We start from the raw sequence: 25,688 nt of genomic DNA on the forward strand, positions 1-25,688 counted from the left end.
CATCCCTTCATGGCACATGGTCTCCTCATTGGTTCAAGGAATCTCCCTTCAAAATGTACTTAATGTAGAAAACACTACACATATTTAGGGCAGACTCAAACTTTTAGTAATAATAATTCACTTTAAATGATAAATTAATGGATGCTTTGCTGGTTTTGTCGGAGGTTTACCTATAACCCCGCCGTGAAGAGTCACAGCAGGGCCTCAAACAAGCCTCACGTCTCTCTAGCAGACACTAAAGGAAAGATCAGAGCCACAGCAGGCTGAGCCTCGCTGGATAAGGTCTGCACACGGCTTCACGAGCAAGGTTTAAAGATGGAGGGGATCGTTCTGAGGCAATGTGGCGGTATTACAAGTACGCAAACACGACAAAACAGCTATTTTCAGGCCACGTGTTGTCTTCACATTACAAAAACTAACCTTCATTTTCAGCTCATAGTCATACTTGAGCACCAGATGTCAGTCTGGAGGTCCAAGCAGGGCCAGGCCGGGCTTCATCTCTGCAGTCCTGTTACAAAAAAAGAAGAATATTTTACTCCAATTCAATTGGACATTTTTTACAAAATTTACCAAAAGGTCACAACATACATTATGTGCCATGAAGGGATGACAATTTAACAACTTATGTAAGGTTATTTGGAGCAGGAAAAAGATAACAGTCTGAAGTAGTGTTGGTTTTCACCCAGAGAGATTTGTGTTAAACTGTAGGAAAAAAACAACTATCAAATTACAAACATTGGGAATATCTTGCTACTGTTAAAATTGTGCATTTCACAAGTTATAAAATACTAGTGCAGTGCCAATTTTAGGCATATGCATCCCTTCATGGCACATGGTCTCCTCATTGGTTCAAGGAATCTCCCTTCAAGGTGTACTTTATTTAGAAAACACTACACAGATTTAGGGCAGACTCAAACTATAATAGTATAATAATTCACTTTAAACTATAAATGAATGGATGCTTTGCAGGTTTGTCGGAGGTTTACCTATAACCCCGCCGTGAAGAGTCACAGCAGGGCCTCAAACAAGCCTCACGTCTCTCTAGCAGACACTAAAGGAAAGATCAGAGCCACAGCAGGCTGAGCCTCGCTGGATAAGGTCTGCACAAACTAACATCATACAGAGAAGTCTCTCTGGAGTTTATAACTGAAGTGTCTCATGTGTGGACAACATGCAGAGCTTTACACAACCCAACCCAATGCTTCCACAACATGAGCTGGGAGACACTTTACTGCTACAAAGTCATCAATTAAACTAAATAAACAACAGTTTTACCTTGGCATGTTGATGCTGGATGTTACACTGAAGTCTTCAGTCTGTAAACAACAACAACACAGAAAGTAAATAACTGCTGTTAGTAGCAGAAGTTCACATGCCTACATTTCACCGTTTTTAAACGTTTAAAAACAACATTTCCTCAACAAATACGACATTTAATCACAAGCTTTTCGCTTCTAGTAACGTTTCACGTGGTTAAAAACTTTAAACTTGTTATAATTTGAGTCGGATGGAAGCGGATTAGATTGGTTAACATTAACTCACCTCTCTGCTGCTCAGCCGCTGAGGTTCGAATGGAACGTCTCCCCGGATGTGACGTAGTTTCTTCTTCTTCTTTGGTGTTTATTGCCGGTTGGCAAACACGCCACCTTCTGGACTGAAGTGTGGAGCAGAAGATTAGCAGGAAAAAATAAATACATAAATAAATAAAATAAGAAATAAGAAATAAAAATAAATACAAAATATTATTATTATTATTATTATTATTAATAATAATAATAATAATAATAATAATAACTAATTAAAATAAAATAATGATACTATTAATAATTAAATTATCTCCATTATTCCTGTTGCCCTTAAAATATATTTACATAAATAAAATAAAATAAAATAAATAATAATTATTAATAATAATAATAATAATAATAATAATAATAATAACAACTAACTAGAATAAAATAATAATGATACTACTAATAATCAAATTATCTCCATTATTTCTGTTGCCCTTAATATATATATTTACATAAATAAATAAAATAAAATAAATCATTATTATTATGATTATTAATAATAATAATCATAATAATAATCATAATAATAACTAACTAACTAAAATAAACAATAATGATACTACTAATAATTAAATTCTCTCCATTATTCCTGTTGCCGTTAAGTGAGCAAATGAGAAAAATTAGCCAAAGCGATTGAGAAAAACTGTAACATCATGGGAAGCACATTCAAGCACATTATAAACTGTAGGAATGAAGGGAAGATGATCTGATAGGGTTGTATTTTTAGGTTTGAAGATCATATAAGCACTTTTTTTTAACATCAAAGGATAATTTATTGCATTTGAACCAGATATCCATCATATCTAGAACATTGGGGCACATAGTTGGCATCCAATGTTGCACAAAAAAATTAAATAAATCAGATCCTACAAACAGGGGGCAGTAAAATACCAAAGATGGTGGTAGGTTGTTTGAAATGAATTTAACATCTTCACTTTAAATAAATGTGATTTTAGGGGAAATCCATCTACAGTATAACTGAAATTGAAAATTAAATTACAATAATAAAAGGTTAACAAACATGGTATAAAGCGGATAGCACTTTTCAAAACAGAAGTTAAACTTTGATTATAGTTAATCATCGATGCGAGAGAAGAAAAGAGAAACTAAGCGGTGGTGATTACGCAGCCTACGAGAATACATGACGATAAATAGATCAATTATTTAATTAAAAAGTTCTTAAAAAGTATGTGCAGTAAACGCATCCAAAACAAACCACGATGTACTAAAAAAATAATTAAAAATGTAAATAATTCCCAAAACAGTCTGACTCACTTCCTTATACTAGAAATTTCACAATGATAGCAAATGGAAAAACAAATCTTCACCTTACATGTCGTCCAAAATAAGAAAGAGGAAATGGAAATTCCTTTTATTATGATCACATGGTTAAGAAATGACTTCCCATGTCCCCATGTGGACTGATGCCATGAGAGATTGGCACATAATGGCTAATTTATAAGACAGTGTAGATTTCTTTTGGACACATTTATTGTGTTTTTTTATATTTTGGTAAGGTTTTATTTATTTTCTGAATTTGTTATTCATGATTTTAGTATGAAATCATTTACATAGTGTAGATAAAGTGATTTGTAAACAGCCCATCTCTATGTAGGAGGTCTTTTATAACCCATTGGACAGCCGCTGCTGGTGGGTGTTGGCAGCTCGGGAGCGTCCACGAGGAGGACGAGGACTGGTGGTCGATGACTCAGACTGCATCGCCGTACAACAATACGATCCATAGAGGAGCAGACTTGCAGCACCATCAGCAGACGTCCGGCATGAATTTCAGCTTTGTTTAGCCCGCAGTGATGATGACCACTCGGCCAGCTGACACAGTTTTGCATAATGATGAAGAAAAACGTACAATCTGAATCTGTGTTTGGACACAAACATGAGCTGTTTTAGCCGCTCCTCCCCTTTAGTCTCTGCATGACTGAGAGAGACTCAGTAACTCTTTAAAGAAAGTTTGTGTACTTTATGAAAACAAAAGTGGTGCCATCAAAGATTTCAGCATCACAGTTCTGTTGAAGCTATAAAAACAGAAAAGGCAGGATTATCTTTGAGGCACCGTCTCCAAAGTCTCCACTTACTGTAACAACCCATCATAATATGATCTCTATGAATAATCCTATATGTCCCCGGATTAATCCTGTACTACACCAACAGACCTGAACAATCAGATCAATCCCATTTCAGCCTCTGGGCAGAATCTTAAAACAGCTCAATGACTCGTGGGTACCCATAGGACCCATTTTCATTGACATATCTTCAGGTCAGAGGTCAAGGGACCCCTTTGAAAATGGCCATGCCAGTTTTTCCTCGCCAAACTTTAGCGTAAATTTGGAGCGTTATTTAACCTTCTTCGCGAAAAGCTAGTATGACATGGTTGGTACTTATGGATTCTTTAGGTTTCTCTAGTTTCATATGATGCCAGTATCTTCACTCTCAACCCGCTGCAACCAAAAAATTGCAATTTGCGTTAATGCATTAAAGAATTTAGAGCCTTAAAAACAAATTTGTGCTAACGCTTTATTATCACGTTAACTTTGACAGCCCTAATTCAAATATAAACCATGGTTCTATTTTTCACTTTTAGATGGTTAAATTATGTTTTTAATAGACCTACCAGTAGGCTACAGTTTAATTTTTGGATTATTCAAACAAGACGATTGAATTTAAAAGATATATAAGCTTACCATATTTTTTTTTTCAAATGTCACTGTGACTGGTGCATTCTGGTCAGATTTAATTCTTTTTTCGTCTCATAATCAAGGTCAATATGGTAGTTATATTATAAGCAAGTTATATCAATCCTGTATGCACAAAAATAACCCTGTTTAAGAACCTCCTGGCACGGTGTGTTTTGCATGTGCACAAAAAAAATAAAAAAGAGGAGAGCACCAGCTAAAATCTTGCGTAAGGCACCAAATTGGTCAGGGCCTGGTCTGACTAGAGGCCCGGCTGAAGGGCGGCACAGAGGATGCACTGCTGAATCAAACTTGTGTCAGACGTCAGAGGGTTGGCGGGGTCGCAGACAACACTCCACACCAGATCTGTAATCTACCTGAAGGCATTTTGGCCAGCTCAGTGAACGCTGCTCCAAATGTCGTCACTGCTCTCTGATTTGTATCCAGGTGACGCTCTGAGGATCACCACCAGCTGATTGAGTCACACCCTTATAAGAGCCTTTTCTCTGAATCACCTTGAGGTCATGTAATACACCTTCTTTCCAGCTGTGTTTATATCTTCCATTTGTTTACCTGCTGCGCAGTATACATGTAGTGTGGAACGAGAGGGTTGCACGGCTTGTTTTAAAACTGTAAGTGAGAGTTATGTAAGCGGCATTAGATTTTAGTCAGCATGTGAATAATGCCTTTGTGTGAATGTGTGAGTGTGTTGTAGGAGCTGACTAATCGTCGAGCTCCACGAGATGCCACCTTGTCTGAAAGACTGCTGTAGTTAAGGGTGCTAAGAGCATTAATATAGCAGCAAACATCTATTTGCTATGTAACGATATAGAGGAGTAAAGTCTACCTGAGCAGAGAATGAAGTCTCTCTCCATCTGTGTGTGTTGTAATCAGAGCTTCTCCGTGTTTTGCTGACATTGCCGGGCCGTTCGCATGAGATTTTAGTGCATGTAAGTGTGCCCCACTGGCTAGCTCACAGCCGACGCTCTGCACTGCTCTCATACGGCGGTTACTGCTGATAACGCCGTCCCGACAGACGGCGTCGTCATGGAAGCGTAGCGCCCAAACTCCGGTTCCACCCCCAGGTTCCACCCCCAGGCAGGGTTCATTTCGTTAAAGAAAAACTATGACGAAATATGTTGGTCAACAACCTTTTTTTTCCATGACTAAGACTTGACGATGACGAGACATTGATGAGACGGCAGCGACGTCATTAAACACTAACGGGCGGGGGCGCTCAGTCCGTCTCTGTCCTTCTTGTCTCACACCTCACTCCTGACAGTTGTGCTGCTTTAATGCATAAAGTTGGCAGTTCGCAGGTCGGGTTGGGGTGGTTGAGTAACACATATTTTTACATGTTGGGGGGCGGATTTGCTCTCATAACGGAACCGTGGGTGCGACTGAACCGCGGCGTATCGTTAATGAGCTCAGTCAGGATGACTCAAACTAACTGCAAAGCTGCATTCTTAATCATTCAACCTGTATTTTTCATCAGATAATGATAAGATAAACATTTTATGTGAAATATGTTTGACTAAGATGACAGAAATGTTCAATATAACCTGATGATTTAACAGGACTAAGATTAAATACAAAAAAAATAGCTGACAAAATTAAGAGAGAAAACATTTTGACTAAAATCAAATTACTTTTTGGTGACTAAAACGTTTTAAGTTGTCGTCGACTAAAACTAGACTAAAACTATGAAGGATAAAAATGACTAATATGTGACTAAAACTAATGAGCATCAACGTTTTAAGACTAAGCCTAAATGTAAAATAGCTGCCAGAAATAAAACAGCCCCTATGTTTACACACTGTTAGCCGTCAAAACTTTGGCCGCTGTTTGCACTGTTAGCTGCGAGTCGTTGAGAAGCCATTGAAATGCTCTCAATCCCGTATTTAGCACCTTTAAGAGTTAATAAGGCTACAGTGACACTTTTTTTTCATGATCAATTAACCATTCAATCTATAAAATGTCAGAAAACAGTGAAAAGTGCCAAACACAAGTCCCCAGAGCCCACAAAGAAGTCTTCAAGTAGGTTTTTTTGTCCAATTCAAAGTCCAAAACAGAAAAATATTGAATTTGCAATCAAGAAAACAGCAAGAAATTCTCACATTTCAGAGGTTGGAACTATTTTCGCTTGATAAATGACTCATACAATTAAACAATCATAAAATATGTGTTTATATTTCATTAAAATATGTATTTGCCTGGAGGCAGATTTGTTTCAGAGTCGGGTAAGAAAAGTTCTCTTAAACAATAAAAACAAAACAAACGGATGACGTGTCTACTAATCTAATAACGTGCAAACTCCGTCTCCATCTTGACTTTAATGTTAACTGGCAGGGCCCCTTCTGTTTGAGTCCGTGTGCCGGGGCTGATCTGACGTGGACCCACAGTTCAGTCGGATCTGGATGCAGCAGCAATGACAGAAACACAAGGAGAGCCGAGGTGCAGCTGAGGCTCCAGCTGGTTTCAGGAGCTCCCGGCCTCTCTTATGAAACCACGCAGCGACCCGAGAAGCTTTGGAAGGTTTGCAGTTTGAGGATAATTGAGGTTTGATTCAGACTTTAGAGGTTTAATGAGCACATAATCCTTTTCACCTGATCCCTGTTCGACGAAATGAGGTGAAACACTTCATTCACGTGGTCGAGGAAAAGGCAGAAAAGGCCTCCCTTCTCTTTTCATTATTTACTGTTTTATCAGTGGTGGAATGTAACTCAAGTACTGTATTTAAATGCAATGTTGACGTACTTGTACTTTAACATGAGTTCTTCTTCCACCACTGTAGTAAATGCAGTATCAGTCAGAGTTTTAGTTATATCTTTAAATGTTGATGCATTAATAAATAGCTTGTCAGTTTAACCACTTAAATGTCATCTTTACATTTCTTCATATATCAGAGGTATTCGGGAAAACAAGATGTTGGGTATTTTGAAAAGACTGTATGCATGTAACGAGCGGAGCTTGAATTGTTGCTGGACATTCGTAGGACGCACGGAAAATGAGGAATAACTTTCCGTACTGCCTAAACCTAAATAAGTTGTAGTTTTGTTGCCTAAACCTAAAGAAGTTGTAGTTTTATTGCCTTAACCTAAAGAAATTGTACTTTTGTTGCCTAAACCTAAAGAAGTTATAGTTTTATTGCCTAAACCTAAAGATGTTGTAGATGTATTTCAAGTGTAGTTATTTTAACCCAAACCGCGATCTTTTCCTAAACCTAACCAAGTTGTTTCCTGTGAAGACGGAAGTTTATTTTGAAAAGACTTTATGCATGTAACGAGCGGAACTTGAGTTGGGGAATAACTTTCCGTATGATATCGTATGAACCGTTTGTTTGAGGATACGTTGACACTTGAACAGAGTGCAGAGAGTTCATTGTGTGAACATCAGTTGTACTTCAGGAGATGGATGATACACTAAGAAGTTTTCCAGTACATGAATCTCCCACCGTGCAGACTTAGTCAGCCTCTTAACGCCGAACAGCACTCGACGCAGGCAGGATGTTCTCTCTGTGACTCTGACTCAGCTTTCTTTGTTTCTGTCTCCCACCTCCCCCTCCTCCTCCTCCTCCTCCTCCTCCTCGCATGTGCCACCAAATCACCCCATACGCTTTCACGTCTCTTTTACACTCCATGGCGTCAGATTAAATCCAGATTATTTAGGGAGGCCAGATCCTTCTCTAATAGCCTTATCACATGACACAGTGTCCCGGCTTCATGACTCTGCAAATAATCTCACTCAAGCGCTCACATCTCAGTGTCATGTCTGTGCGTTCGCTCTGGGAAATCCACATCACGATCGATAATAACTTGCAGCCAGTGTTCTTTTTTTAGGAGTCAGGATAAATAAAAAAAAACTCTTATCTCAGAGTGTCCTGAGCAGCATTACTCAACAGGAACGACTCACGCTGTGTTTGGATTTCACAACCTACAGTGCTGGGAAAAGTGTTACTAATGAGTGTTTACAGTACAAGTGGATCAAAATGTTTTGTTCTTGAGCTAACAAAGCAATAAACACATTGCACACACACACAAGGTATTTCACACGGTAAAGCATTAGCGATAAGAGCATTTTTACGATCAGCAACAGAAGTTATATTGTAGCCTACTCAAACATGTTTGGCAGCGGCTCAACGGATTCCTTCCCCTCTAAATGGGAGGTGATGATTGTCTTGTTGTGACATTTTTATTGCGATCCCGGTTTACCCCGTGAAGTTCAAGCCCATAAAAATACCAGGGATCACGTTTGTTTTTTTCCATTTGTCTGTGACGAACACCATTTTATGGATATTTGTTCTTTCACATGATGATACTGACTGATACGTCTGAGCATTTGGAAATATCAAAATATGGTGTCATTTCTGTTGATGGAAAATATAATATACCGATACACAACTCTTACTCTGCACTATATTCAGTTTTAACAGTTTTCTTCATCTCCTTGTATTTTTTATATCTGGTATATTTGTTTTTTGTACGTTGCACTACTAACTTTTTTACTGCCTTTTTATCAACATGTTTTGCACTATGGAACTGTGATGCTGGAAACTTGAATTTCCCTCTGGATTAATAAAGTTACTATCTATCTATCTATCTATCTATCATAATGTTATTGATACTTATTACTGCTTTACCTGCTGCTGCTACTCCAACTTCATATGAATGAACCTGATCTGTGAAAGGTTAAAGGGGTACTCCACTCTATTGTAACATTACACATGAAGAAAAAAGTCCAAAAAATATCGGAAAAAATGTCTGAAAAAAAAGTCAAAAACGATGTCAGAAAAAAAGTCCAAAAAAAAAAATGCCTGAAAAATGTCTGAAAAAAAGTTTTTAAAAAAATTGTCTGAAAAAAACCTTTTTTTTAAAAAAAAACAACAAATGTCCGGAAATTTTTTTTTTAAAAACATGCCCGAAAAAATGTCAGAATTTTAAAAAAAAGTCCCAAAAAAAATGTTTGAAGATTTTTTTTTTTTTTTTTAAATGTCTAAAATGTTTGTTTTTTTTAAATGTCGGAATTAAAAAAAAAAATATATATATATATATATATATTTTAAAAATTGTCTGAAAAAAGTAAGAAGAAATGTCCAGAAAATTGTCTGAAATTCTTTTTTTTTTTTTTTTTAAATGTCTGAAAGAAAAGTTTTAAAAGTCCAAAAAAAAATGTCTGAAGAATTTATTTTTTCTAAATTGTTTGAAAAAAAATATTTTCAAAAAAATAGTCAGAAACTAGTTCTTTTTTTAAATGTCAGAAAAAAAGTCAAAAAAGATGTCAGAAAAAAAGTTAAAAGGTTAAATGTCGTAAAAAAAATTTTAAAAGTTTTTTTAATTGTTTAAAAAAAGTCTTTAAAATTTTTTTCGAAAAAATGTCGGAATTAAAAAAAAAGTCCAGAAAAAAAGTCTGAAGAATTTTTTTAAATTGTCTAAAAAAAAAGTTTAAAAAAAAATGGCAGAATTTAAAATTTAAAAAAAAAAAAATTCTTTTAAATGTCGGAAAAAAAAGTTTTACAAGTCCAAAAAAAATGTCTGAAGATTTTTTTTTTTTTAAATTGTCTAAAAAAAAGTTTTTAAAAAAATGTCGGAAAAAAGTTTAAGTTTTGTTGCCTAGACCTAAAGAAGTTGTAGTTTGTTTGCCTAAACTTAAAGTAGTTGTAGTTTTGTTTTACTGCTTCTAGCCAGAGGGTAACGCGGTTGTGTCTAGAAGGTAACCCTCAAATTGCGAAAATTTGCTCTAACTGCTATCAGTCACATCGGAGGAGCGGACGGGCCACAGCTCCGATGTTTTGAATTTGGACTGCTGTTTTGAATGCAAGACTTTCACTTGTGAATATTTCTGTAGTGTGATATCACTACTTTTACTTCCACCACTGGAAACAGACACGCAAAGGTCTGCCTCCATGCAGTTGTTTGCATGGTAGCATGGAGAGGCCTTGAACCTTTCCAGTGGTGTTTATCTGCTGTATCCTGGGTGACGGTGCAGCAGAGGGAGGAAGAGATAGATGAGGCTCTGATCACCTCATCAGAGCAGCAGCAGCAGCAGATACTGTAGCAGAAACACAGGAGCGGATCTGAAGCCTGATATGATTGCTGCAGTGATTTGTACTCCATCAGACAGGCAGTAATTGTGAGGTAGATGTGAGGAGGCAGACGGAGGCGGGGGGCTGAGCACGAGCAGCTTGACAACAGGCCAGGTTAGAGGGAGGAGGTCCGGGACAGAACATGCTGATCTGCCGCTCATAATTGGTGGTTTGTTTCCCGGCCTCTACCTGTGGGTGGTGGTGTTCAAACCGAAGCCACAGTGTCACTGCGTCTCCTGCCGGGAGTCAAGCTATTAATGGTGAACTGTGCAGGAACACTTTTCTGATCTACACGGGGGCTCTGCTCGGGAAAATCAATTAAATGAGGCTAATGGCAACAGAGATGTTTTTCCTTTGATGGATTTAATCCCTTTACACGTTTTTAGGGACCGTTGTGGGGAGGAGGGAGGGAGGCTGGATGTTTTCACCAGCTCTCCACGGTACTCCACATGTCTGAATGCATCAGTGACTTTATCAGATTATCTTACCTAGATTCTCCCTCTCTGACAAAAAAATATGTCCTGAGTACTTCTTACTGTAAATGAGCTGCTGAAGATACTGCTGGCTTTGCATGGCAAGAAATACCAACTGGAAGCGCCTGGTCACATCAAAAAGTGGCATGGCAAAAATACTTTGCATGTCCTTCGGAAATAGTAGAGATGTTCCCAATCCATTTTTTCCCTTCGCGATACAGATTCCGATACCTGAATTTGCGGTAGACTTATCAGGATCCTCAACTGTCAGACGGTCAGAGAGTCGAACTCTCTGTAAAAGCACTGCTTTCATTTAGTTTGAACTGAGCATTATGACATTTTAATGAGAGAAGATCATTTTCTCTGTGGTCGGGAGCTAAAATCTAGTTGTGTATTCGCCCACATTTTAACTTAGGAGGTCGTGTTGCTCTGGCTCTATCTGTTTAGCGTGAAGAGGAGGTCGTGTTGCTCTGGCTCTATCTGTTTAGCGTGAAGAGGAGGTCGTGTTGCTCAGGCTCTATTTGTTTGGCGATGCCGGGAAGCTGCTTGACATCCTCCTGGATCCACCTTCTCACATATTTTTTCACATTATACGTATTATTTTTGTTATATGGATTGTCTATGTTGTATTTTCATTATGTTGTTACTCTGTACACACGACATCTATTGCACGTCTGTCCGTCCTGGAAGGGGGATCCCTGCTCTGTTGCTCTTCCGGAGGTTTCTTCCATTTTTTTTTTTAGTTAAGTTTTTCCTTATCCGATGAAAGGGTCGCACTGTAAAGGTCAGAGGGTGTCGTGTCCTGTTCAGATTGTAAAGCCCCCCGAGGCAAATTTGTGATTTGGGGTTATACAAATAAAATACCTGCATTTGCGGTATCGGCAAATACCGAGTACAGATCCGATACCAGCGTGATAAAAAAATATATATAGTTGTTATTATTATTGTTTAACAGCTGTTTACTACTGACGATGTATGGATGTGTTATGATTATTATCTTTGTTGTATGGCCTGTTTCAGGTTAAACCCTTTCTAAAACATGAACAGGTTTTCTACTATGAAATGTTGCCTGGTCAGATGGCTGACATTTTCCTCGCTCTGACTACACTCTCCTCTAGCACCGCACTGTTGTTGTTTGCTATCATCACGTGACAAACTACCTGCAATCACGTCTTCTTCGCTGCTCTAAAAAACAGTAGTTGCCAGTGGCAGCCACGATACATCCAGGGCGACGGCACAGTGAAGGCTGCTGTTTTGGAGCGGCGAAGAAGAAGAATTGATTTCTGGTTAAATACGTTTTTTCCGAGTCTCTTGTAAAATCAAACACCTCTGACTGGCTGTGAACTCGCCCTCCTCCCTCTCTTATCTTCAGTTAGGCCTATTCTTGACTTCTAACTGAAAGGGCAAAAGCAGTGTGAGACCAAGGCCAGCTGAACAGCGCGAGACCATAGTAACGTGTTGTCAGGAGCTAACATTTTGTGGCCTTATTGTTATCATGTGATGTTGAGTATTTGACCCCATGCCACTGACTGTTCAGGTTATATTTCAAACTGCTCTGCAGAGACTCGGGTGGAATTTTCCACCACGGACTAATCAGCTGACAGCAGTCAATCAATGAGACGCTCACAGACGGCGATCTTCTGGTAGGTTTCCACATCAGCGGGCTCAGTGATTACAGCTCTCATTGAGAAAAGAGGGGCAGGGCTGCAGGGATCTGTCTTTAAGTCGATTATCTGTTACCCAAATCCAACAGGATCCTTCTGCTAGTGCGACCTGAACTGTATCCCCCTTCTTCAACCAACACTACTAATGAAAAAATTGACTATTTCAGCACTAAAACACAAAAGAGTCCTACAAATGTTGACGACTTAGAGATGTTTTCCATCTCACAGCAATAAAGTGAGAGTAGGCTGCGTGACCTTTTGTCACACCACATTACAAAAAACAGCGAATCCCGTCAGAAACGGTGGAGTAACAAATGCACATAACACCAGATGTCTGGAGCCGTCCGGGGCGGCGAGCTGCTATTATTAGCCAGACACACTTGAGTCAGAGCCAAGGAAAGAGCATATCTGCAGGAGGCGAAGTCCAAATCCTCCACGGTGCTGCTGGGAACCACTCGGCTCACTTCTGAAGTCTCTGCCGGAAACACTCGTGACATAAAAGTACTCGCTAGCCCCCGAGGGGCCGTCACCCGTTGTTAAAAACACACCCAGGCCCCGAAGTCTCTAACCCTAAAACAGCATCATTTTAAAACACAACCTAGAGGGTTTCTCTTTCTATTTCCTGCATTAAGCCTTTCTGTGCTGCAAAGAGCTTAAATTCTGCGTCATGTTCCCTCAGTACATTTAGTACAAATCAGCATTTTAATCTCTTAAAGTTTGATATGTCTGGGTTTTATTTTCCCCGATTTCAGCTTGTTTGTGTCTCCGCTCCTCCAGCTGTCGTTGAGGTCTGGTGATGGTGCAGAGTTCACTCAGTCGTCCGTAGAGACAAGCTGGTGTCGTTAGGCTTGTTGGAGATTAAGAACCCCCTTTGCAGATTTGAAAGCCGACAATCGCTGCGCAATGCATGCCGGTTAGATTTGTTTCCGACTTGATCCCGACGTGGGCAATGATAACCTCACGAGATCGAGGCGGCCGCAGTTTTTAGAGCCAGGCGCCGCAGTTGCTCTCCACCAACTGCAAGACCCAGGGCATTATGGGAAACGCCTGGCTGTCGCCTGATCAAAGAGCTGATTGGCTGTTAGTTTTGACATCAAACACCCCGTGTTGTAGAAAGTCCGAACTTTCTGTGATATTTAACGTTAGATTGCAGCTACAGTATTAGTCTCATGTTGTACAATGAAGGTTTCATCTGTTAACACATCTTGTGTGGTTGATAATAATATTAATAATAAGGAAGATTATTAGTAAACAAATGCTCATTACAAAGTGCTTTAAAAGGCGGTAAATTCTTTGAAGGCGGCTGGAAACGGCCGGAAACTGTCCGACTTGACCGCAGCTTTCTGTCTCCGACCCGCTGCTGCTGCTGCCGCCTGATCTCGTCTACTTTCATTCATCTGGAACGAGCCTAACGTGTGGGAGTAAGTGTGTCCCTGTTGTCTTTTTAAAGAAGGTGATGCACTGATTTGTGTCGCCTTATAGGGCGTTGCATGTGGGTTCATTTTTATTTGTTTATGATTTGTTTTTGTGTGTTTGCTTGTCTCCTTCTTTGTCTTGTTTAGTTCATCGTATTGTTTGTCTTTGTTGTTACATATCTGAAATGAGGAATGATATTCACTTCGCAGAAGTCTGTACTACTGATATGCACATGCTTCCTAATAGTTCTTTATATTAACACCATGCAGCCGCTGCTACTGAGGGAGAAGCTGCAAGCGATGAGAGTAGACACGTCCACCATCTCCTGGATTACAGACTACCTGACAGAACTGTCTCCCCGCCTGTTCACCTTGTACACAACAGATTTTCAGTACAACTCCGGCAAAAGTGTTGCATAAATAAGCCTGGAGGTCATTCTCTGCTGTGAGAGAGAATAATAGTTGTATTTGTATGTATGCCCCTTAGTTTACTGAATAATGGTTCCTGTCATTCAAAGCGTGCGGGAGAAGTTGCTAACCTAATAAACTATTTTCCATTTTCCTGTACCTGCCAGGAACATTGGATATCATTATAATGACACCCAGAGAGAATAAACCTGCTGGCTCCTCCTGACCATCCCCCCTTCCTCATCCATTCATCCGCTCATTCATTCACAAAGTCAGATTAAGTTAAATCTCTCCGTGCACTTTTTCTCACCAGTCCCCTTCACGTATTTGCTATGTAAGCTTCGCGGTCCGACGGCGCCGCAGCAGTTTTTTTTTCTTACTGAATGATGGTTTTGTCTCCAGATTAGTGTGCAGAATTATGCACACTAATGCTAATCCCAATTATGCACACAGAAGATGTATAATCCAACCAACACCCACTCCCAGCTGTTGAGAGAGAAGCATGTTGGATTTCCCTCCCGGACTGCAGCGACATAATGAGAAGCAAAATGGATTTGTCCATCTGATTTTACAGAGACGAGGACTGATATTATTTGGAAATACTGAAGATTTGTTATTTTTCAACATGCAAAAGGTCAAAAAATAAGATAAGACATAATATCGGCTACCAGTGACCTTGGTCTGAAAATATCAGCCTTAAAAAACAGACCTAATACACACACCTTCAACCAGTCAAATGCATTTCCTCACTATATTCTGTAAATGTCCCGTCATCTCTGAATAAAGCCATAACAAACATTTATGTATCAGACGTCTTTGTTACTACAGCCAGCAATTTTACAGATTCCATGTCTGAAAAGGACTTTACAGATTAACGGCATACAGAGTTTGTTTTCACTCGTTCATCCACGAATATGCGTTTTGAAATTCTTACCAAAAAAGCCGATTGCACTCTAACGTGCTTCCTCTGCTGTCCAAAGGTCAACTACCCAAGCTTTGAATAACATCATGTAAACATAAAGAGATGAACTTTTTTCTTATCCAACATTAATCTAAAGAAAACGGATTCTCCTGTTTGTTACACGGCGTTCATTTCCGCCCTCTTAACGTTCCCACGTGTCTGCATGAGAGTAAATAAATAAAGGTTACAAGCCGGGCGCCTGTAGAATAACATTATATAACTCTCGTCGGATATTACCCTAATTCCTCTCATGTGGCTCTGTGCAGGAATGCTGAACGGTTCTCATGAGCTGAAATCAGTAGAAAATGTGTGGATACACATTCTATATAGTATATAATGGGATAAAGCGAGGTCAGGAATGTTGTAGGAGTGTAAACCTCTCGTGTCTCTGCTGCTTCTGTCATATGATTCTGTAACATAAGGAGACGGTTCACAAGTGATCAGCCTCTGGTTCCCATGATTCAGCTCAGCGACCCTCCGCTCTCATGATCAGAGCGTCGACGGACCTCATTAAGGGCACGAGGGCCTCTGTGATCGTTCACTCGTGTTTTACACTGAATGTCTCAGGAAAAACTTTGACCTTAAAGCTTCAGTAGGCAGAATATTTTTGGCATCATTGGGCAAAAAGTCCATAATAACCTTTCAGCGTATTGCAATTCAAGTGTTTTGAGAGATAACCAAATTTCTGCACCTCCTCATGGCTCTGTTTTCAGGCTTTAAAAAATCTAACAATATAAAATATATATTAGAGAGGGAATTATGACCTGGTTAATTTAAAGTACACGGGATTTATTCTTTTACTTTTTTTTTTTTTTGAGAAACGTAACATTTCACTGGTATTGGTATCCACTACTAAATTTCTAGTTTTGTGACATCCCTACTTTAAAATGCATTTGACTTAAATATTCATGACTGATTCACAGCAGACATGAATCTGCTCTAATGATTCCAGCTACTACAGTGTCCCAGTAAATATTTCACACGTACTCAGAGACTCAGCTCTGATGTTTACACTTTGAAGTTGGGTGTGTGGTACAGGCGTGCCTGCAGCGCACTCTGCCCAGACTGTGGTATTTCACACTGTTCACATCGCAGGATAATTTGTTGCCTGTAGAAGTCGAGCTATGTTTTGAGTCTCCTTGGATATAGGACAGTTACATGAGCCTCTCATCTCCCTCTGCCAGTTGATACCAGGACATGCAGCAGTGATTTTCAAAGTACCTGTAAAAAGATGCAAGATGCTCTTTTTATCCCAAAGCGAGGATGCTGCACACGGCCGACTTCAAAGGCCGTGGAGCATCAGGCGATGGAAGCAGAGGACCGCGCCGCTTCCTTTGATCTCTGATCTGGTTAAATGAACCAGCTGCTTTCTGCGGAGCTACAAGAAGAAGCCACTCGCATCTCCTCTTCCTTCCCCTGGTTGAACTAGAAAAGCTGCTATTGTCAGGGTCAGGGAGGCCGGGAGGGAAGACGCTCACTTTGAAAAGTATATCAAAGTCACAAAAAGAGCAGCGGGGGCGTTAATCAGTTGAGTTTATTTAGTTTGGAGGTTTTGTCACCGCACAGTGTGATTTTAATGAGGCATTAGCTTAGATCTTGTATACACTCCTAATTGCAAACTTGAAAGTAGGGCTGTCAGAGTTAACGTGTTCATGCAAATTTGTGTTATCGCCACTGATTTCTTTAAAGCATTAACGCAACTTGTGATTTTTAGGTTGTAGTGGGCTTAATCTTATAGCTAGAGTGAAGATACTGGCATCATATGAAACTAGAAAACCTAAAGAATCGATTGGTACCAACCACGTCATACTAGCTTGTTGTGAAGGAGGCTAAATAGCGCTCCAAACTTGAGCTAAATTTTGGCGAGGAAAAACTGGCCATTGGCCATTTTTAAAGGGGTCTCTTGACCTCTGACCTCAAGATATGTGAATGTAAATGGGTTCTATGGGTACCCACGAGTCTCCCCTTTACAGACATGCCCACTTTATGATAATCACATGCAGTTTGGGGCAAGTCATAGTCAAGTCAGCACACTGACACACTGACAGCTGTTGTTGCCTGTTGGGCTGCAGTTTGCCATGTTATGATTTGAGCATATTTTTTATGCTAAATGCAGTACCTGTGAGGGTTTCTGGACAATATCTGTCATTGTTTTGTTTTGTTACTTGATTTCCAATAATAAATATATACATACATTTGCATAAAGCAGTATATTTGTCCACTCCCATGTTGATAAGAGTATTAAATACTTGACAAATCTTCCTTTAAGGTACATTTTGAACAGATGCAATCATGCGATTAATCGCGATTAAATATTTTAATTGATTGACAGCCCTAGATCAAAGAGTAATTCTTAGACAGAGATGCGAGCAGGCCTGTTGAGGTGTTATCTTCAGAGCCTTTTGTACGTACACTTTGTTCTGAACGTCTACAAACATGACATCCGATATTACCACTATGGTCTTTGTCTGTGTGCACGGAGTGCCAACGTGGGCCGAGTTCCAGCTGGAGAAAGATTATCGTTGGTTCATTCAGCTCAGGTCAGGCCTCCAGATGAACTTGGATTGGCCGAGCGTATTAAAGCCCGTGCTGTGATTCTGGTGTGATTTGGTTTCACTTAAAAACAGTGCAGCATGTGATCAGTTTATTTTTAATTGATGCATAAAGAGTGGAGTCTTACAGCTGTGACAACATGCTCACTACTTTGTCGCACAGCTCAGCTGGGCGAGGCGTGATGATCGACTTGTGGTTGTCCCCTCCTGCGTCAAACTGATGACACACTGCTATTTTTAAATGGCATTGACAGGCGATGATCACCGTGAACGAGAGAGCGGAGGAGGAATGCACAGTTAAATTAAGCGCGACTTTTGTCAAGCCCAGCATGGCATCGGCATACAATGTTTTGACGTCAAAGAAAAAAAGAAAAGTTTACTTTGGGACTCCTGACAGCAGCATTGTCTCTGTGTTTATGCAAAACTCCGCTTTCATGTCAGAACCGGGAGGCAGTGACACAAATTAGATGCACGCAGCTAAATCAGAGCGCCGTGTTGGCCTAAATAAAACCACTCGCACTTCTACTGCAGTCATTCTGCAGTCAACGAGAAAACAAACCCACCGAGGGCAGATTAACATCCTCCCGCAGATGAATCAATATTTTCGCGACAAAAACACTGTCACACGAACTGCAGCGACCCACTTCCACCTGTGTCTATAAAGCAAGACGAGAGGAAAGCTGCTCTCTCCGGGGAAGGCACGGAGTGGAAAATTCCTCCTTCGGTGGCCAAGGGAACAGCGTGAGGCCCAGAAGACGCCCGGACAAACTTGGCATTGTTCAGAAAGAATAACGGTCTTATCTGAGGAATCCCTGGGCTTCGGGGAAGCAGAGGGAGTTGCAAAAGCACTTCTCGGCCATAAAAACAAGGGCATTCCTCTGAGAGGAAGAATGAGAAAAGAGGAGATTTGTTGGGTCATGCAGAAAGGTGTCTGAATAATCGATAAAAAGACGTTTTTAAACTTTCCCCCACTTGTCTTTCCCTGCAGGCTCATATGACCCAGTGCCCTCTGTAAATGTTTAATTTAATAAAGGACGGACAGTACTGTTTGCTATGATTAACCTCTTGTCTTCACACAAAGCCGCTTTTTATCCCCCTTCATCCTTGACCTTGTGAGTGAATCTCCAAATGATCCAGTGGAAATATTTCACGCTATTTTGTAAACAATCTGAAGGTCAATCCCGAAGCTTGTAACCTGCGTACGTCAGGCCTCAGTGTGCTGTGTTTATGGCGGCTATAACTGCTTCGCAAACATTATAAACCACAAGCCTAAACATTCCCGTCAGTGTTTGATGTACGAGCAGAAGCACCGGCTTGTTTTGTTCACTGCAAAAAAATATATCCAGCTTATCGTTTATATATTAATATAAAACAATAATCTCCTGATAAATGTTGGAAGAGGACAGAAGGAGGCAGTTCCCTGCACAAAAATGACACTTTAATCTTGAAAATTCATGAAACAAGCTCATTTGTATTGAAAACAGGTTAAGAGACCCATAATACACCACATTTTTTGTCTTTTTTAGGGGGGTACAGGGGGTCTTTAGGGGGAGATAGCAGGTCAACAGTAGATGTCACATATTAGTGGTGTACATCATCTAAAAGCTGGGAACCTGATGATGAATTTGAGGTGTAGCTCAGCACTGTGTGTCAAGTTGTTCTAGTCATAAATAAGAAATAAGCATGAATTAATGAATTATTTAAAATGAATTGTGAAAGTGTATAAGGGTTTAGAACATTATGATAGAAGTATATGATGGTCATCCCCATGCTGTATTATGTCTCATAAGTTGTTGCAGCAATTTTGGGGTTGATACCATTTGTTACACAGATTTGGTGCTAAATTTAACCATTTTTTCCACACAATAATTGATAAAAAATGATCAATAACCCCTCCAAAATCCCACATTAAGACGCCAAGACCTTGAGGAACACCATAGAAAAAGCCATGCTGTGATTTGGTATCAAAACATTTTGACATTTGGAGATTTCTGCAAGAGCTGCATTTTTTCGGCGATTGAATGGCGAGCACTTCTGTTGTGGAAACTGCTCAGAAACCCCCTTATAGTCAATCTACCTACGTAGGAAAGCCATCCATCCTCTGAATGCTCTAGGTCTGTAGGTTGTGGCTGTAAAGTTTCATGAGGCTGTGATTATCCTAGAGGTCACCACAGGTCATTTTATACAGTGAGGTCAAGTTTCGAAATATGGTCTCACTACAAAGAAATGGCTCCTATGGGGACTAACATCATCACACATGAATACAGTTGGGCTCATTGGATCCACAAGAGTCTCAGCTTTACAGTGATACCCAATTTATGTAATTCCAAGACTGTTTATGGACCCCAGTGTGCAGAAATATCACATTCTTTGAACTCAACTTCCACTGTGACCTTGTAAGGGAATATCCACGACTCACTGGTAACGATTCACCACATATTGTAAACTAATTGTACCGTTTGTTCAAGCACCAACACATAGAATAATCAGTCGTACGTCAATGAGTGACAGTGGTTACGGAAAGACGACCCGACACTTAGCGGGCCACTTAGCACTGGAAGTCATGTCAGAGCTTTTTGGCCCGTGATATCGTACAGCACACAGATGATTCAATTACTCCGTTGGGACGGTTACATAAGAAGGAACATGAGTAGCTGAGAGGAGACGGGGGTTTGAGATGCACAGCGGTCTCCAGAGTGGCTCTCTCTCTCTCTCTCTCTGCAGCGTTCACTCTGGATGAATTAAACCCAAATTGGGCAGAGAAGATTTAATCAAGTGATTCTGCAACACGTGCGATCTTTGGAGTCTCTGCATCTGGAGTGTGTCAAAGTGGTACCAGCTGGGCCCCGGACATCAGAGACCGGAGAGGAAGCGTGGCATCGATGCATAAATATATTAAGCTTGTGCTGGTTTTGGATGCGGTTACACAATCTACATGAATTATGAAAACGGCCTCTTGAAATGTCTGCAACTGAGCGTCCAACAGAGGATTCTTTTATCTGGCTTCATTTCTCTTCAACATAAGTCGTGCATTATACACATATACTGTATGTTCTGCAGTGGTGGAAAGTAACTAAGTGGAAAGTAACTAAGTAGATTTACACGAGTAAAACTTTGAGGTACTTGTACTTTACCAGCTGCAACATTAAAGTGATGAACACATAAAGGCATCAATAATTATAATCCAATAACATCTTAGGGGTGGGGGAAAAAAATTCAACTATGTATCGTGATTGTTTTTTTTACCATTAAAATAGATTTTTTTGATGCCAGAATATATATATTTGCTTCATTTTTGTCTATTCAGAGGTAGAAGGAAGTTACCGCTTTTATTGTGACGATGAAAGTGATCTATTGACAGTATATTGACATCATATTAGCAACATTACTACAGTTTCTATTAATGTCTATATGTGTAAAAAATGTTACGGAGATGAAAAAAAGTAAGGACTTATTTTTAAATCAACACTTCCTGCCTTTATTTCAAAATAAAAGCCCTCAAGCATTTTTTTCTGTGGACAGAATTCATTAATTTGTTAACATGAGGCTTTTATTCTGAAATAAGTACCGGACAGTGTTGTAGAACATGCAGTGACTTGGAGAGCTCCATGAATGAATATAGTACGGGGTTTTTAATTGTGGATTATTACTATTATTTACAAGTAACTACATGTGTCTTAACCTTCCTCTGTCTAAAATAAATATAAATGATATTCATAATGAAATGAAATGGCGTCGCTACTTAGAGCGTTGTAGTTTGTAGCGTAGGGCCACTGACCAAACGTTGGTATTTGACGAGTTGGCAGTGAGAACGTGTTGGCTGACAACATGTCAAATATCTGTTTTGATGATAAGACATTTAAATAGTTACATAAAACCCGTCATCAATGAGAGACAGCAGAGTGAGGATTTTAGAGATACTGAGGTCATGAAACAATAAAAGACCCAGTACTCTGAAAACAGCTCTTATGTTTGAGGGATGTTTTGGATAACCTTCAATAAACTATAAATCTAAACCACAACGTGCCACAAATTAGAGTCAGAGTTTTATGATGGGTTCAAAAGCTGAATAAAAATGATTTTAGGCGAGTTTATCTTCCACTTCATGCTTAAACTGGGCCGTCACCCCACAATGACTGATCACGTCTGTCTTGGTGCATCACCCTCACGCCTCGCTAACAGAGAATATTTGAAAATGTTAAGCTCTCAGCTGTCCGGAGGAAGTGAATCACATCTCTCAGATCTCACAGCGTTCAGTCAGACCGGCGCTGACGGGCGCCGCCGACACCTCCTACAAGTGACCGACTGTGGCCGGATCAATCACCTCGTCATCGCAAACACTTTGCTGCTCATTTCCGTGGCGGAGGCATCCTGGCTGGAAAACATCAACGCGGGAGTCCGTCTGACTGGAGTTTTGTTTCAGCACAGACATTAAAGTTTGTGATATTCACTTACATTAAATACACAATGCTGTGAAAGGTTACCGCCCTAAAATCCGCCACTATGCACGAGTCACGAGTCGTTTTTTTTCCATTTGGCCTTTGCCTGCCACGCTGCACACCTGTCCCATTGGGGAAATGCTTCTTGGGCTCAGCATCACAGAGCATTCATCTCCAGATGCACCATTACAAAACCAATAAAAGTGAAACGACAGACACAACCACCTGAATATTACACATGACTATTATATAACTATGACATCTCTTGAATATCTGAAAGACATCACTCACAGTCAGGAATTATAAGATAAACTTGCACAGTTTGGGATACCAGCCAGATCACAGATTACGCAATCTAAATAACAACAATGCCATCTTAACTTCCTGCAACTGATCCGCGGCAGATCGTCCAATCAGAGCAGCGCGACTGATACTCAGATACTTTGTGACGCATTGCTTTTGTAAAATCAGCGTGAAGATTCTTTTATCTGGTCTAATCTTTGCCGCTACCTGCATGAGATGAAGTCTGCAGGTGGGGAGTCTGAGAGAAACATAATCTGTACCTGACCTTGTTGGCTTTGGGATTCTTTCAGTTTCCCATCTGGTGTTTCGTAACGTCTGTGGGGAAAAAAGAAAAAGAAAAAAGAGTTCAGAAAAATGAAATAAATCAACTCAAAATCCAGCATCATGCAGCAGAGAGTCTGTAATCTGCTGTTAGAAACCTCCATTAAAAATCCCTCTGTGGGATTAAGGATATTATATATAAAAAGCACAGTATTTAAGATGTCATCCATATTATGACATTATCACACTTTAAACAGATCATTCTGTGTATTCTCTGTATGCTGTTTTCAATTGATCTTATTTCTCTTTTATTTTCCATTTTCTGACTGAACTTGATCTCACACTGAGAAAGAAACCCACATGTTCCAGCCTCGCAGCGGGCCAAATGATACACTGCCATTATGGGCATCAGCCCACATCGGTGCTTTGAGCTAACGTCCAATTAGAGCGGCAGCAGGAACTCAGGCCTTCCTGAGGACAGTGAGCGTTATCTAATTATTAGTGCATGATAAAAGATAATAGCTTAAATTAATAATTAAATTGTTTAGGGGCTGCAAATAACTCTTAATTTCATTATTGATTTATCTGCCGTTTTTTTTATTATCAATACATTTTTTGTTATGAGTAAATCTTTCTATAAAATGTTGGAAAACAGTGGAAAATGGCCACGACAATGGAACCCAAAGATATTCAATTATATAAAACGAGGCCGAGGGCTGTCAGAGTCAACACGATAATAACGCGTTAACGCAAATTTGTTTTAACGCTGCTAATTTCTTTAACGCATTAACGCAACTTGAGATTTTTAGTTGTAGCTGTCTCAGTTTTAAAGCTAGAGAGGAGATACTGGCATCATATGAAACTAGAAAACCTAAAGAATCCATTGGTACAAATCATGTCATACTAGCTATCATTTTCCAAGGGGTCCTTTGACCTCTGACCTCCAGGTATGTGAATGTAAATGGGTTCTATGGGTACCCACGAGTCTCCCCTTTACATACATGCCCACTTTATGATAATCACATGCAGAAGAGAATGCAGCAAATCCTTACATTTGACTAGCTGGAATTGGAAAAGGAAAATTTTATAAATATATTAAAGGTCCCATATTATACTAATTTTCAGGTTCATACTTGTATTTTGTGTTTCTACTAAAACATGTTTACATGCTGTAACGATAAAAAAAAAAACTTTATTTTCCTCATAATGTCTGCCTGATAAATGCCTGTATTTACCCTCTGTCTTAAACGCTCCGTTTTAGCGCAGTTCGACGGAATTGCAATGAAATTGCAACAGCTGCGGTCCATGTGTACTTCCTGTCAGCTGATGACATTCACATACACTGCAACCCGGAATGAACTGGGACACATTTAGAATGTTTATGTTTAAAACCGTGTAAATGGTCTAAATATTGTATATTAGTGACATCACAAATGGACAGAAATCCTTACAGCTTGTTTCAAATGCAGAGTTTCTGAATACGGGCTGTGTGTATCTCCCTGTGGATTGAGTGTTTCAACACTTTAACAGTATTTATATAGGACTTAAGCCTGCTTTATAATAAAAAAACATGAAAATCTCACTTTTTTATTATATGGGACCTTTAAAGAAATGATAAACGATTAATTATCAACGTTGTCGTCAGTTAATTGTCGTTCAACTAATCGATTCATCGACTGCTCTCAGACAAACTGTGTGTTCCAAGGTCACGTCATAGCTGTTGAGGGCAACCTGCTGTTCTGAGATCAGATCTTATCCGCTGCATGACTTTGTACTGTTCCTTCAGTCACGCTGCAGCAGCATTAACCCACTTTACAGACCGGTGGAGTTTGGTTTAGAGGAAAAAAACACTTGCTTCTTATGCAACCCCATCATCTGAGCGGGACATTATGATCCTTCCTCTGCATGCACAGTAGGAAAGGAATGAAAGGAATGAAGAGACACAGAGAAGTAAAGAAAACACTGGAGGTTATGAGATGTTAGGTAAAAGCCATCGCATTCATTGTCTGCGACTACTCGGGGCCAACTGACGGCAGCGACCGAGGTCGAGTGTTCAGGCAGCCATGCATCAACCGAAGTGAAAGGCGCTAAAGAGCTTTCGTCTTTCACAAGGATTTGTGTTTCTCTGCTGCTGCTGCTGCTGCTGGCCTTGTGGTTTATGTAAGAGAAAGACCGGCAATCAAGCCGGGTGACGTCAGTGATCTTTGGCGGATCAAGAGTGACTTAAACAGAAGACAGAGGAGCAAATTAAATTAAAGAACAAAAAGTAATCAGGAGACTCAGACAAAGTCCGGATTAATGGGTTAAGATGATTGAGCTGCATCATCAACCTTACTTTTTTATCATTTCCAACTTGGATTGTTGCATTATTTTTAGGGCTGTCAATCAATTAAAATATATAAATAAATATATAAATGCATGATTGTCTATAGCTAATCGGGATTAATCACAAATTATTCTCATTTTTTTTGTCAAGTATTTAATACTCTTATCAACATGGGAGTGGACAAATATGCTGCTTTATGCAAATGCATGTATATATTTATTATTGTAGATCAATTAGTGGCATTAAAACGAATTTGCGTTAACATGTTATTATTGCATTAACTTTGACAGCCCTAACTATATCATGAGTAATTAGTTATCCTTTGTTTTAGTGTTAAGTCAAATTAATGGTTAAGTTCCACTTTAACACAATTCAATGAGTTAAATCTCCTTTTTCACAACAAACAGCTGTTCATAGCATCAGCAAATTAAAAAGCCTGTTTTGTGTTTTGTGTTTTTTTGCACATATAGTAAATTCTTGAACACACAGTTTCTCCGGGTTATGTAAGCTCCTCCATGACTGTAGCTGGAACTTTACTGA

General features: G+C 39.7%; 1 long non-coding RNA gene and 2 other non-coding genes across 6 annotated transcripts in view; all 3 read right to left on the reverse strand.

Annotated features, from left to right (window-relative positions):
- The window catches only part of LOC141753785 (uncharacterized), a 62,750-nt gene that overhangs the window by 2,416 nt on the left and 34,646 nt on the right, over window positions 1-25,688 (reverse strand). For 2 of the 4 annotated variants that reach the window (XR_012590502.1, XR_012590503.1), the window contains exons 2-5: window positions 22,822-22,876; window positions 1,543-1,611; window positions 1,276-1,316; window positions 421-508 (exon numbers count right to left, since the gene is read on the reverse strand). This is a non-coding gene — a long non-coding RNA (uncharacterized LOC141753785). Of the gene's footprint in view, window positions 1-420; window positions 509-1,275; window positions 1,317-1,462; window positions 1,509-1,542; window positions 1,612-22,821; window positions 22,877-25,688 lie in introns of those variants that run through there. The other 2 variants (XR_012590505.1, XR_012590504.1) reach the window with 2 other exon arrangements.
- LOC141755092 (small nucleolar RNA SNORA9) lies at window positions 154-290 on the reverse strand. The gene has a single exon (XR_012590800.1). It is a non-coding gene; the product is annotated as a small nucleolar RNA SNORA9 (small nucleolar RNA).
- LOC141755089 (small nucleolar RNA SNORA9) lies at window positions 970-1,106 on the reverse strand. The gene has a single exon (XR_012590797.1). It is a non-coding gene; the product is annotated as a small nucleolar RNA SNORA9 (small nucleolar RNA).

This window comes from Sebastes fasciatus, chromosome 17 (assembly GCF_043250625.1).
Source record: "Sebastes fasciatus isolate fSebFas1 chromosome 17, fSebFas1.pri, whole genome shotgun sequence".
NCBI classification, from domain to species: domain Eukaryota; kingdom Metazoa; phylum Chordata; class Actinopteri; order Perciformes; family Sebastidae; genus Sebastes; species Sebastes fasciatus.